Source organism: Uranotaenia lowii, chromosome 2 (genome assembly GCF_029784155.1).
Source record: "Uranotaenia lowii strain MFRU-FL chromosome 2, ASM2978415v1, whole genome shotgun sequence".
Taxonomy (NCBI): domain Eukaryota; kingdom Metazoa; phylum Arthropoda; class Insecta; order Diptera; family Culicidae; genus Uranotaenia; species Uranotaenia lowii.
Genome location: NC_073692.1, coordinates 25,969,025 through 25,983,567, shown reverse-complemented (window position 1 = coordinate 25,983,567; position 14,543 = coordinate 25,969,025).

Sequence of the window (14,543 nt, the reverse complement as noted above, 5' to 3'; positions counted from 1 at the left end):
GAACAAAATGTCTGAAAATCCCATACAAACTTCAGGCTCGTTGAGCGACCCCTTCCCGTGATCCGATCTGGCCCAAACTTGACATGAGATCTTGTACTAAGCCTAGGATCAATTTGGGGCACTCTAGTGTACAGTTTCATTTCAATTTTGTCGAAGAAGACATTTTCAAGCTCTGAAGTTTTTCAACATACTGATAATAAATGATATCTTATATTGTAGGTTTTAGAGCATAGTATTTCTATGAGTTCAGTTATTTACCATGGGTGCACGAATTCACCATCATTCATCTAAATTTAATTTTTTTGCATGCTCAAGGTTAGAAATAACTGCTTCTATAAATTCGAAAGATAATTTGTGTTATGTACATGGTTTATCACTATGGGTGCACGGATTCACCGAATTTCCATCAAAGATTACGCAATGAGCAAAAACAGTTGAGGAAAGGAGGATGGGTAATTTGGTTTTCTGATGTACACAGGCAAGCAATATTATGCGTATAAAAGAAACAAAAAAAAGTAAATATGTGGCTAAAATATGGATGGTGGCTAATTTTTAAACAAGCCACCATCCATATTGTTTTGAAAATTGTTTTTGAACTGATTTTTTAAAAAAATGGGGCCCTTAGAGCCAAGGGGATATATGTAAGTGCACCGGTCGAGAAAACGCGCTTCAAAGTTTTCGTTTTGGTCATTTTCCATATTTATCGCAAAGTTGTAGATTTCGTTCGGTCATAAAGATAATTCTAAAAATTTACACACATGAAGATTGAGATAAGAAGAATGGCTTGGCATTTTTAACTCCAAATTGTTAATTTTTGCATTTATACTTCTTTGGCTCAAACGCCTCAAAATGTCATATGATTTCAATTTGTGTTACATGATTTGGTTAGAAAGTAGAGTTTGTCTCAATTTAGAAATATAACATACACATTCCACCGTGACGTGAAATTGCTTTTCCGGACTTCTCTGCACTGTTATCATTCTAGAAGTCAACCAATTTACTTGAAAATGAAAAAAAAAAGTGTAGCAAACGGTCGCAAATTGAATTTCCTTCAAAATGAATATAATTTGGTCATTATAAAACTTAAGTTGTTTTTGTTGTGATTGATTATTTTTGTGACGTGAATTCACGCTAGAATTGGCCATTTTTTACTTTAGAACCTACAACTTTGATTTCCTGTTCTCTCTGTGGAAATAGAATATCGGTGTCTTCGAATGAGTTGTAGAAAAAACAATTACTCACAATTTGATGTACGTAGCTTTTCGATTGAACAACAACGAACGAAGTTATGCTTATTTGAAGTTGTGACGTGAATTCACTCAGTTTGAACAGAATTCTCGTCACGAAATATAAAATTATACTGAACCGTTCTTCAGAGCCTTCAAATTTTATGTGCACCTTCAAAAACGATATTTTGTGAGCGCTGAGATGGTCTAGTGTCTGGCGCGAGTCTGGTAACCCAGGCGTACTGGGTTCGATTCCCGGTATCGGCAAGAAAAACTTTTGGGTTCGAATCCCATGAGTGGCCGACAGGTAAGATGTGTTTCATTATATAAATAATATATATTTCAGAGGGAATGCATCTGGGGTTAATCTTCAGAGACTATTGCAAGCGGAGTGGATTGCCAACCATTGTAGGTCTCTGAAGGTTGGATGCCTTCCCTCGACGAACCATCGGCCGTGGAAGCCTGAGAAGCAATTCGAGGGCCAAGCCACACAGACATACGCTGGACCTTGCTACCGGGTGGGGGAACCATACATGCATACATACATACATGCAGACCCCGTTCGATTTTGGCAACACGCCCGTACATTTTGTGTTGCCAAAATCGAACGTTTTTTTTTCTCAACTTTTTTTTCAGATATTTTTACAAATTAGCTATTATTATTATCAAAAACGATATTTTTAGTAAATTTCCGACCATTTGAAGTCATTTCTAATTTTTTTCATCATGTTTTTGATGCATTTTACACTTTTCTTATTTTGTTTAGAATGTTTGTTTTCGTTTGTTATATTTGCTGTTTTTGTCATTCTTCATCATTTTTCAGTTGTTTTTTTATCATTTTCAGTCTTTTGTTTGAATTTTTTTAACTTTTTGAATTTTTCATCTTTTTGTCAATTTTGAGTACTTTATAATTTTTTTTGAAAACTTTTGTTTTCTTTGTTGCATTTTATCACCATTTCAGAACATAAAACCGTATTTATTGTGTTTATCTAAATAAACTTGGTCCTGTTATAACGAAAACCAAAAGGTTTCTTGTTCTTGTTGTTTCTAAAAACCGTTCATGTGGCACATGTGCCAAAATCGGATGTTGCCAAAATCGAATGTGGCCAAAAACGAACGGGGTCTGTACAAACTTTCAAAAACAATATTTTGTTGTTCCGACTTTTACAATCATAAATTTTCAGTATCAGCACCTAACTTTTTCCTTATCTTGATTGGCACTTGACTAGCAACATATTGAGGGATCATATGTTAAAATTACTTCTGTCTTCATTTAAAGATTCACCAAAAAAAAATATTTTTTTTTCAATTTTTTTTGTATTTTTATTTGAAAATAATGAACTTATTAAAATCAACTAAATTATGCTCGATTTGTAAAAATTCGTCAAACAGCTTTCAGAGCATATTTTCCATATAAAATTTACAAAAAATGAAATTTTGCGACGTGAATTCACTCATTCGTTCTGTTGTAACTCAGCTGGATTCCAACCGATTTCCATGAAATTTAGTGTTTTAGAATCGTCTTATCATTTTCAAAGAAGATCTCATTTTTTTATGTCAGAAAATGTCAAAGTTTTCTCGTAGAACTGAAAAGTTCCCTTTTTTGTGACGTGAATTCACTCATTTGCGGCTGTTTTTGTTCGCTTTTCAAAACAACTACATTGGAAATAAACAAATTCTTTTTTCTACGAAATGAAGCAGTGTCATTTCCATAACAAATTCATCCATATATTTTAATGAATTATTTTGTAAAAGTTGTCAAAATAACCACTTTTTCCAAAAAAAAAATGGATTTTCAAAATCATATAAAACATGAGTAAAATTTTTTTTCTCTTTTCCGTTGGTTTTGTGTGATTTGAATTATCAAATTATAGACAAGTTTAAGACTGTTTTGAAAAAAAAAAAAATAATAATAATAAGTTACTAATACAATTATACCTTATTATTTATTAATCAAACTTTATAAATAATTTCCACCGTAGTTTTCCAACTCGGGAAAGGCAACCCTATCGGATTTTCCGATTGTGGACACGGAAACACAAAGCCGCATTCAGACCTGGCCTGGCAGTAGCAACACAACGGAACAGAGCGCCCAGCACCATCATCGCATCCGACAGCCTGGCACTAATACCGCGATCCGGTTGTGGAACAACGTAACCCAACTATTCCGTCCGACTGACGACGATGGAGTTGGGCTGGCTGCTGGCACTTGGGTTGGGAGGCCCCATCATCCATCACAGCCAGCAGACCCAACCAGCTCACGTACACACCCATCCTGTGCTGAATAACAAAACGACAACGACGACGATGGGTAGAATGAAAATAATAATGAAATGACTGGGAAAAGGAACGAACGGAATCAAACACAACGAGCAAGCAGCAGATTCAGGCCAACATCCATCCGCCGCGCCGTCCCTGTGTGTAGAGAGACGAGAAGAAGCATTACTTTCTGCTGCTTTGCTGCACTGGGTTAAATTTATGCAGAGGTTCTAGTTATATAGAAGACGTCACCAGCATACGACCAACAACAAGAGCCAATCGATGCTCCACACACAGCACACAACAACTTTCTGGTTCTTCGGAAAAGCGAGCGGGTTTCACAACAGCTGTCGTTCGTTGGGTCCTCCGTTCTCCGGTCTCGGTCGATTCGGGTGACACACAGGGCAGGTCCCGACCGAAGATATGCAGCAGCGTTGTCGTCTTCTTTTCTTCGTCGTCTCTCCTCATTATCGCACACAGTTAGTAGGACAGGTTTGGGTTTTCTTTTGATCTGGACGGGTTTTTTTTCCTTTTCCTCTGTTTGTTTGATTTTTCCAATGCAAGCTGCTATCATACATAGCATAGCAGTTTAAGTGCTTCATGAATTAGTGTTTACTTGGTCTGATTTTGTTCAGTAGTATATTCTTTTTTAAAATCGGGATTTTAAAGTTTGAAGTTTTATGAAAGCTTCTTGGTATCAATTTTATTGAATTTTGCGAAGCACTACTAGAGAGCGGAAGAGTGCTACAAATATGAATCTTTAATAGTTGAAGTTAAATTACTTCAGAAGGTGCTTTGCCACAACAAGATGATTCACAATACAGAATATCTCCTCCAGCTTTTAGAAAGGAAGATTTCCATACTAAATAAATAGAAAAAATCCACATTGAAACCGTTAAAACTCGTACAATTTTAACAACATTGACATAAAATTTAGATCACTTACATTTTTCATTTATTCATTCACTGACTTTCTGAGTAGGGGAACCAATTTGAACAATTATAAATAGATTTTATGGAATTTTGAAAACGAGATGATTTATGTTGTATTCTTCGATAAGTAAAACAAGGAAAATACTGACTAAGATATTTATGACGTCTTGTTTCTATCGTGGCAGAATACGAACGATAAAATTTCAATGTTTGTTACTGCATAGCCAAGACAGCAAGTCCTAGTTAACTCGACTATTCCTTGATATCTCCCTCTTTAAGAGAAATCGTAGTGCATTGTAGTGAAATTGGGAAGCCTACGATTTAGGACTGGACGGTCGAGAGACTGGGAATGGATAGTGGCAGGAGGCAGGATGGATCATCATGGCGTAGCTTTGTGCTCACTTCAGTTGGGTTCGGAATCTGCTGCTTGGCAAGATCCAGAATTGTTCGAACCGGTCTTTTCAGGAAAAGTTCAGCAGGCATCCTTACTTCGGGAGCGTTTCGATTCGGTGTTGAACGGTACGTGGACAACAGAATTTGAAGATGCTGGAAAGTTTCCCTGCTTTCCCCCTTGACGAGCTTCTCAAGATTTCTTTTCAGTGTGTTAACGAACCTATCAGCTTGCTCGTTTGACTGCGGGTGATGCGAAGCTGTGATCAGGTGGCATACTCCGTTTGATTCGCAGAACTGCTTGAACGTTGAGCTCACGAACTGGGAACTGTTGCCTGATAACAGGGTACGTGGATATCCATACCTTGCGAAGGTTTCTTGAAGGATCTCCAGTGTTCAGTGGTTGTCATACTGCGGGTACGACCGCGTAGGTGGAATAATCATCAGCATCGTTCTTCACTTACTGGAGACACTGATAGCTAGCGTTGAAGAGCGATGTTTGCCTTACGAAAAGTTTCTTCAATTTCGGTTTCTTCGAAACGGAATTCTCGGAAGTGCTTTGGCAGAATGCTGTTCACGTAGCGTTCGTGGAACTGTGTGCCAATTTTACGGAGAAGCAACCTCAGCTGCTTGCCGTCTTCCCTGAAAACGTCTTCGAAGCACGCGTAGGTACTCGATAATTCGCTCACTACCAGTCGGATTGGTGTTTGTCCGTTGCTGGTTCGCAACAAGTTCCGTGAGCTGTATTATCGCTTCACGAAAAGCCTTGTCGGTCATCTTGAATCAGTTGTTTCTTGAAGGTTTCAGGAATTGGAATACGAATGATCAAATTTTCATCTTTGTTACTGCATAGCCATGACAGCTAGTCATGGCTAACTCTACTATTCCTTGATAATTTATATGACTTTGAAAAAACACCCTCCCACTCTTAAATTGGGGAGTAAGGCCATCAATTTTGGGCACAGGTAACAAAAGAATGATGCTTGGGAGCTCATTCTCAATGCCCAAAACTGATGCTCTCTCTTTAAACATCAATAACGGCGCCGGCTACGTCCTAGTAGTCAATAAATAGATGGAAAGAGAAAGGACAAAAGAAGAAAAACTGTGTTTTAGGGGTTAATTTTTGTTTGGAGATCTGGGTGGCAGGATATAATCAAGAGACACTTTTTACTGGTGTGATCAATTATTTGAAATACTTTCCTACGCTCCTATTATGTGTGAATAGAATGAGTCTGGAGCAATACTGAAGCCTATTTGGTCACTTTCACCGTGGTGTAATTGGCTAAAGCGCGAAATTGCGGGTTCAAGTCTCTACCGGTGAGCCGTTGTATCTTTTTTTCTTTGATATCTAATGTTTCCCTTATATTTCCCATCACTTTTGAAAATGTGAAAAAATACTTCAACTTTCCTATCCTCTTTTTAAAATTTATTTAATACGACTTGAACAATTCTGATGGTTCGTAGAGTTCGGTTGAAAAACAAGACAGATATAGCAGTTTCAGTCAGGAGTGTCAAACTTACGCTTCAGGAACTCTAACGGGTAAAAATTTCTGAGCTGGATGAGGGTTAACAGTTTGTTGATTGCAGTGAAACACCTCTTGCATTCTTACACCCAAAATAATTTAGAAATTTTTTCTACGGGAACGTAAAATAAGATTTTGTTGCATAATATCGATTCTACGTGTTTTTTGTAGTAATCGCAATGTTTCAAGAACGCCCTGGTAGTCAGTATTTTACTTCTAAAAAACTGACGCATGAATTTCACGTAAATTCTAAGTGGATGACTCAGAATACGTTTTGTCGCATCATACTCAAATTCTTATAAGAAAAGGGAGTTGGCATCAGTCAGCTGAGTTTGTTTGCTGGTGTGAAGATTTTTGGGGTCACTGTGTCTCTTTTTGGATGTTAAAAGTTTAAAATTTATCAGAATATTGCGCGGAAGAAAGAAAATCAATTCTTCCACCGGAGAAAGAACCGATTAACAAGTTCCGACACACCAAGAGTGGCCCTAAGCAACTGAAATTCTGTCCTGCCTTGGAAGATGTCATAACTGGAGTGCAAACTGATAAGTGTTTGAAATCAGTTTTAATATATTTTAATTTGTTGATAATTTTTCAGGCAAGGTGACAATTATTTAAAAGGCACAATTATCGGTATGCTACGAGTGAGTGTTATACCACGATTCAAAGAATATGAACAGCTAGAAGAAGGTTTTCCCTCGTTCTGAACCTTCCCCAGAAGAGGAATTGCAGTGGCTGGCTTTTCATCCGATTTAGCAACAAGGAACAAGCTGTCTACAGACAAGGTAAATAGTTTATCATTAAATTATTTAATTTTAATTAATAAATATTTTCCAATTTCTACAGGATCGTAAAAACCAAAGTGCGCTGTTAAAACAACAGAAATCTTTTTTTTTATTTAAGTTAAAAGTGAATGATCCAGAGATAATGATTCATGTAGTGGTAGTGATTGATTATAAAATAAAATCAAAGATGCGAATTTTTTCAAATATTCTTATTACTAGTCATAAAAACAACAAAAGGGGAAAGAAAAATTAAAATCGATCATCATTTAACACAGCTTAAACAGTTGAACTCACTAGAAAGTCACGTAAGTTGTAGGTGATTTTCACCAAGCATCAATTCCTATAAAAGCGCGTTTACATAATCATCTCGTACCATTTACGTGAAAATCAATTGGATAAAAATAATGTAGTTTTTCACGTAGTCGCAAATTATTTTGCGTGTTGAAAAAGGCATAACGAGTGCTTGTCCTACTTAATCATATTATTTTCAAGAAATTTTCTTGATATTTGGTACACACGCTGATTTTGACATGACTAACAAGAAACTTTAAGAAACAATGTAAAATAGAATCCAATCCCTGAATTTATTATATAATTTTATTCCCATTGTGCTTATTTAATTTTATTTTCAAATTATACCCTTGAAATTCAAGAGAAAATAAAGGTTTCAAGAGCTTTGCCAGTATACACATACTCCAAATCAAAAGTTCCATAAAAACATGCCCTTAAAAGTTTACTCAGTCTTTTGAAGGACGTCTATTAGGAAGGCTGCCAAAAACGCTATGTCAAATTTCGAAAACTGATCATAGATAGATATTTTGTGCACTGGCCCAATAAACTAACCAATGCAAAATTTCAGCTCAAACGGATTGGATTTAGGAGTCCCTCTCAAAGCGCTCCAAGTACTGTTTTTTTTTACCATCAAAAAATCACTAAAAAAGACAGAAGAAAATCAAAATTTCAATTTTGATGCCAAATCACTAGAAACTGCTTAGAACGTCAAAATCTGATGTTAACTCGAAAAAATTTTTTTTTGTCAAATGTTATTATTGGAATTGGTCTTTTGGAGAAAAGTGCCAGTGTTGAACATAGAAGAGTGTAAATTTGTTTTAACGGGTCATCAATTTGCTTCATTCGCCTCAGTGGCTAATTTTACAGGTATGGGTAAAGAATATTCAGAGAGACATCACAACCTATCTTTCTTCGAAAAACATTCTATAGAAAATAAATTCAAATGATAAAAATATCGTACATTTTTCAATCATGCCATATCATCCGTTTGATAAACATCGGAACAAAAAGGCACTGGATTAAGGTTACATTAAAATTTAATTGAAAACGTCGCACTTGTTCTCGGATATGTTGGCTTGCTCCGCTTAGCTAATCACCATTTACTACTTACTTACTTACTATCTACCCTTCGCCATTCTGAACTGATAAGACTATTCTATTCAAATGAGTCCCAGACGTGTGAATTTCGAAGCTATCATCAGCAAGCATAAAGTGTGTTCCCATACTTGAAGTGCGTCGTTCATTTATATTCATAAAAGCATTGGCAGCATGTTGTTGTTTACATATTGCGAATTGCGTAACACTCTAGCTAGGCGGCCTAGAGCAGTTATTACGATTTTTTAGTGAAATTGAGCCATAAAAACCTAATTTCCCTCTTTATATGGAACATATTTGAATACTATGAAAATAGAAACACGTTTCTATGAATTTCTTTTTTTAAAATTTTAAAATATACTCTTACTGCCTTCGCAGTCTTTCTGCCACTTAGATAATCAAAGATAATAAAACCCGCTATAATCAGTAATCAACGAACCGTTTTTTATACGTTTTCATCTATCTTTGATAATGATGTACATAATATTAGGTGATGTGCGCGCTCGTTATGAACATTGCAGCACAGCTCCACCTTCACTTTCGACAGACTCTCGTTTTGCCAAATAGCAAATATAAAGATACATACATGGATGCGTATGTGGGGTCAGTGCGCGATTTTCGGCAGACCATCATCTTCGGGGAAATTTTGATATCTTTTCCTTTTCGGCCGAGCCAGCCCCAGTTTGTTTTGCAATTAAGTATCTCATTCGGCAAATCGAAAACTCCGGTGGGAGTGGGAGGTGCCTCGAGATATTCGAAACTAAGCTTTTGTTTTCTTTGTTAAATTGGCCTAGCGTAACGAGAGGATCTTGAGACGAAAAAAAGCCGCAACTTTCTACCATTAGCTCAAAGTAATTCTAAGTTTTGTTTACTCGCGACTGCAGTCTATAATTTAGGACATTAGACAAAATTAATTTTTCGCAAATTTTCATTTTTACCTCAAATTTTGGTTTGACTAAAAATATTACTGAATATCATTGAGCAAGCCAAAAAACTCATTGTAACCTTTATCCAGCGTTATGAACCGTAACAAATAACGAATTAAAATTCCGAAAAGTGAAATGTTAGCGATGATCCGTGAAGCGTTACTTGCAAGTCAAAGCCACTGTCAAACACGAACGAGGGATCCAGTCAACAACATCGTTTTCCAATGTCGTTTTCTCAGTGAATAATTTATAATCAGCAATGTTGGTACGACAAACCGAACTCGGAAGGGGTATCGAAAATTGTTCGCACTGAAGGCAAACGAATGAAGACTGCAAAAAACAGCTGAAGCAAATTGGAAGTTTTTGGCGACAGAAAACAATGATTCATACAAAAGCAATGGTAATGAGGAATCACTGATCCAAGCCAATACGAGACAATAAATAAATCACCACTTCTGATGAGCTCCAAATAATATTTGTCATGACAGTTTAGGAACAAAATCTAAAGTACCGAATCAAATTTCGAAATTAAATTAAAAAAACAAATAAAAATACGATACCTGGAAAGATCGTGAAACAGAACCTAAGCATCAATCTATATATATAAAAATGAATTTCTGTCTGTCTGTCTGTCTGTCTGTTCCCTATAGACTCGGAAACTACTGAACCGATTTGCATGAAACTTGGCAGGTAGGGGTATTGGAGGCCGGGGAAGGTTCCTATTATGGTTTGAGACCCCTCCCTCTCTCATGAAGGGAGGGAGGGGCCTCCCAAGCAAAAGACAATTTTTTGCATACCTCGAGAACCCATCAAGCAAATGGTATCAAATTTGGCATGGGGTGGTAATTGGGAACGAGGAATGTTTCTATGAATATTAGGTACCCCTCCATTCTCTCAGTGGGGTGAAAGGAAGGGGGGAGGGGGGCTACCTTACAATTTTTCATATAACTCGAAAACTGATCAAGATATTGGAACCAAATTTGGCATGGGAAAGTAATTGGATACGAAAAATATTTCAATGATTATTTGAGACCCCTCCCTCTTTCTAGTAGAAAGGGGGAGGGGCCTCTTTCATATAGTTTTAGTTAACTCAAAAACTAATAAAGCAAATGGAACCAAATTTGGCATGGTACCCTGGTAGGGGATACGAAAAATATTTTTATGAATATTAGGTACCCCTCCCTCCTCTCAGGGAGTGATAGGAAGGGGGGGGGGGGCTTCCTTACAATTTTTCATATAACTCGAGAGCTAATCAAGATATTGGAACCAAATTTGGCATGGGCGGGTATTTGGGAACGTGACATGTTCTAATGATTGTTTGAGACCCCTTCCTCCTTCCAGCGGGGAGAAAGAAAATAGGAAGGGAAGTTTCATACAATTTTTACTGCATAACTCAAGCACTACAACAGCAAATGGAACCAAATTTGGCATGGAACAATATTGGGGTACGAAAAATGCTTCTATGAATATTTGATGATTCAAATCCCTCACTCCTTCAAAGAGGTGGATGAAAAGGGGGAGGAGAGGTCTCCCTTACAATTTTCACTATAACTGGAGAGTTAATCGAGCAAATTGAACTATATTCGGCATATGAGGGAATTTGGATACGAGAAATGTTTCTATTATAAATTGAAGCCCTACCTTTTTTCAGCGGAAAGATAAAAAGGGGGAAAGGGGGGTTTCCATACAATTTACTTTTCATAACTCGAGAATTAATCGTGCAAATGAAACCAAATTTGGCATCAAAAAGTATTTGAGTACGAAAAATACTTTTTCTATGTGAAACAATTCCTTTCTTGAAGTAAGATGATAGAATTGGAAAAATAGGAAGGGAAGAGGAGGCAAGTGAACCCAATACAATTTTGTTAGGATAGGTTCTCAATATATTCTGATGAAGCCAACGAATGGAAACAAATATGGCATGGATAGGTACTTCGTTACAAGATATGTTTCTAAGATTGCTACGATGAGACTAGAGTGTCCATTTCCCGGCCATTTTTCCGTTCCCGGGAATCGGGAAATCTGGAGGCCTGTTTCCCGGGAATTCCCGGGATCCCGGGAAATATTCAAAAACATGCAAAATATATGCACTTTGATTCAAATATTGCTTATCGAACATTTTGTGCATACAATCCCATAATTTGTTCAAAATGTACGCTTCATGTTGTTTTTTAATTGCTTTTTATCAAATTAATTAAACTGTTTCCAACAATGATAAATTAAAAACAGACAAACGAACTATAAAATAACCTGAAAAAGTCAAATGAATCATTCATTCATTCAATTAGGAGTAAATAAAATAAAAATATCTTTTTATTTGGTTGATTATTCCAACGAATTTTCGTTTTTCTGAACGCTTAACATATTTGCTCTTCATATGAAAAAAAAAACCCGATATCTTCTTCATTTTTAAACTTGAAACTCATCTGGCTTTCGAAGCCAGAGGGAAACGAATGCATAAATGTTACTTTCGAAAAAACACAATCTGCCTACCTGCTGTGCGATTTTTTATATATTTTTTGAAGTGTTATGGGCTTTCGTTCAATGAAAACGGTGTGGAATTACATAATATAATCTTTTTAAACTTATCTATTTGAATAAAAAAAAGATTGCACCAAATGGCTGCAAAATGTCTACTGTCTCAGGAATCGGCATATTCTCAATGAGTTTTGTAGAACTAAATTTTCAATAAAAAAAACAATAAGAATGGTTCTGGAGGCTAACAGGCTAAAAAATTTCATACATGTCGGGAATTCCCGGGAATGAAACTATGATTCCCGGGAATCGTGAATTCCGAAATTTTTCAAATTCCCGGGAAATCCCGGGACGGACACTCTAGATGAGACCCTTACGCTTTACAGTGTAGAGAGGGGAAGAAAGGAGGGGGTTCCACATACATTTTGTTGTAAAGCTTAAAAACTTATCAACCAACGGAACTATATTTGAAATAAGAGGATTTTAGGGAACGAAAAATAATGGGTATGATTATTAAAGATCACGACCTCCAATCAGCAGGGGGTGAAGGGAAGGACAGGTGAGGGGGCTCTCTTATCAGTTTTTAGCATAAATTCAGAACATATCAAGCTAAAACAACCATACTTTATAAGTTAGATTGTTTGCGTACGATTAATTTGAGACCTTCCAGACAAATAAAAATTATCAGATCTTTAACACAAATTCATAAAGCAAGATTCAGAATATTAGATTAAGTTATCTTTGTTTTGCAATTCGAAACTCCAGCTGCGCTCTCATTTTATAGCGGTTGCTTATGAATTATGTTTTAATTTGATTTAAAATAATGTCAATAAAACAAGAAAAAATTGAATTATTTTTGAAAATATCATTTGATTTTGAAAGGTGTAGCAAAGCACACCGGGTCAGCTAGTGTCAATTAAAAATTGAACAGAAAAATGCACAATTTTATAAAAAATTGATCAACCCTTCATTTTATGATTTTTTTTATTTACCAGTTGGAAATGACCTAATCGTATCAAATGGTAATTCAACAGTCAAACCTCTGAAGTTGACGATATTTTATGACATCTTGAATGTTTTTTATTATGTAAAATTGAAAATACCTTAACACATTTGTTGTGTTCTGGGCAAGCACGTCTGTTCTGGTCGCTGGTTCGTCGAGAAGAGAGAGCTTGTCCCTAAATTAGCACTCATGCTACTATGATGATTCCTATGCTAACAATAGCGGTAGCTATGGTTACTATATGGTGGCTATTGGGGCTGCTATGGGTTATTCTTCAGCCTACTGTGATAGACCAAATTCTAACATACTCCCCTCCCAACATAATTATATAACCCAAAATATATTATAGAGTGATAAAAATGAATTTTATTAATTTTTTGGTTAGATTTTTCGTAAATTGTTTGATTATTTTCGTCAATCAGATACATTCATAAACTAATTTCTCTTGCTCGTTTGATGAAAATAGGAATAGAGTAGCTATCAACCGTCATGAAGTTCTGAAGGTGGCAAGTGGCTTCTTTTGGTAGACACAAATCTTTTTTGAGATTTTTCTTTGTTGTTGAGGTACTCCAGTTCTCCAACGCTTGCGAACCAATTGGGAAGTTTCTCAAATCAGGTGAGCTGATACGGTTTAGTAGACAATAGATGGATTTTTGGCAGATTACTTATAAATTCTGTTATTAAAATGTTCTGGCATAAATCGATATGTATCAGAGAGATCAGCGGACATAGATGAGATTGGTCTCGTGAATACTTAAGCGATCGGTATTGAAGATCGAAGAACTTTTCTTGTGTGATGATTGAAACTCACAAACGCCAATATTAGGCTAACGAGGCGCTTAAATTTTGACTGGACTATTTCTGTCGAACAAAATATTCTTATTTCAAGTTGATGTTACAGGTGATATAACGTTTCTGGCGATCTCGTGAGTCACGACTTGTGATTTGCTCCTGCATAGTCCGTTGCATTGTCGCAGTAGATTACGAAGCTACGACTGCATTGCTTGAAGAATCTTCGTAAAGCAGCACTCATGCAACTGCTAGCTAATTCTGAACCAACTACTCTTGTAATGTAGCAAACAACAAGGCAACGTTTACCTTTAAGGACATCTTCTATTTTACCAAATTTTCCATGTAAGTGAACAATCCACCATGATTAACACCACATTTTATCATGAATGGTCTTGGTCGATTGTACTTAGATACCGACTACTAACTAAGGACCTGACTTATCCAAATTGATTTCATTTGAAGCATGTTAAGCAACGGTGTACAACTTGTCAAGAAATATTCTGTCTTATAATTGGCCATTTTTTAAGGCATATTTGTAGAAAGTCTTGAGATCTAGTGAGCAGATTCTTGAGATAATAATGTCTGGCTGTGAGCAGGCATTCCTTCGTTAGAAATATTTGGTGCAGTAGTTTAACACTTCTACTTCTTCTAAACGTCCCTCAACTAATAAACCTGGCATTTTAAATAATTGGATTAATGTTAGTAAAGTCCTTGAACATGGGATAAATTAGATCAGTGCTCAAAAAAGTCGAATTCATTTACCACAAAACAAACTGAATGACACAATAAAGCTTTCCTCTTGCAATTCTTATTTGGAACTTGGTCCAAACAGTTTTGCCATGTTATGA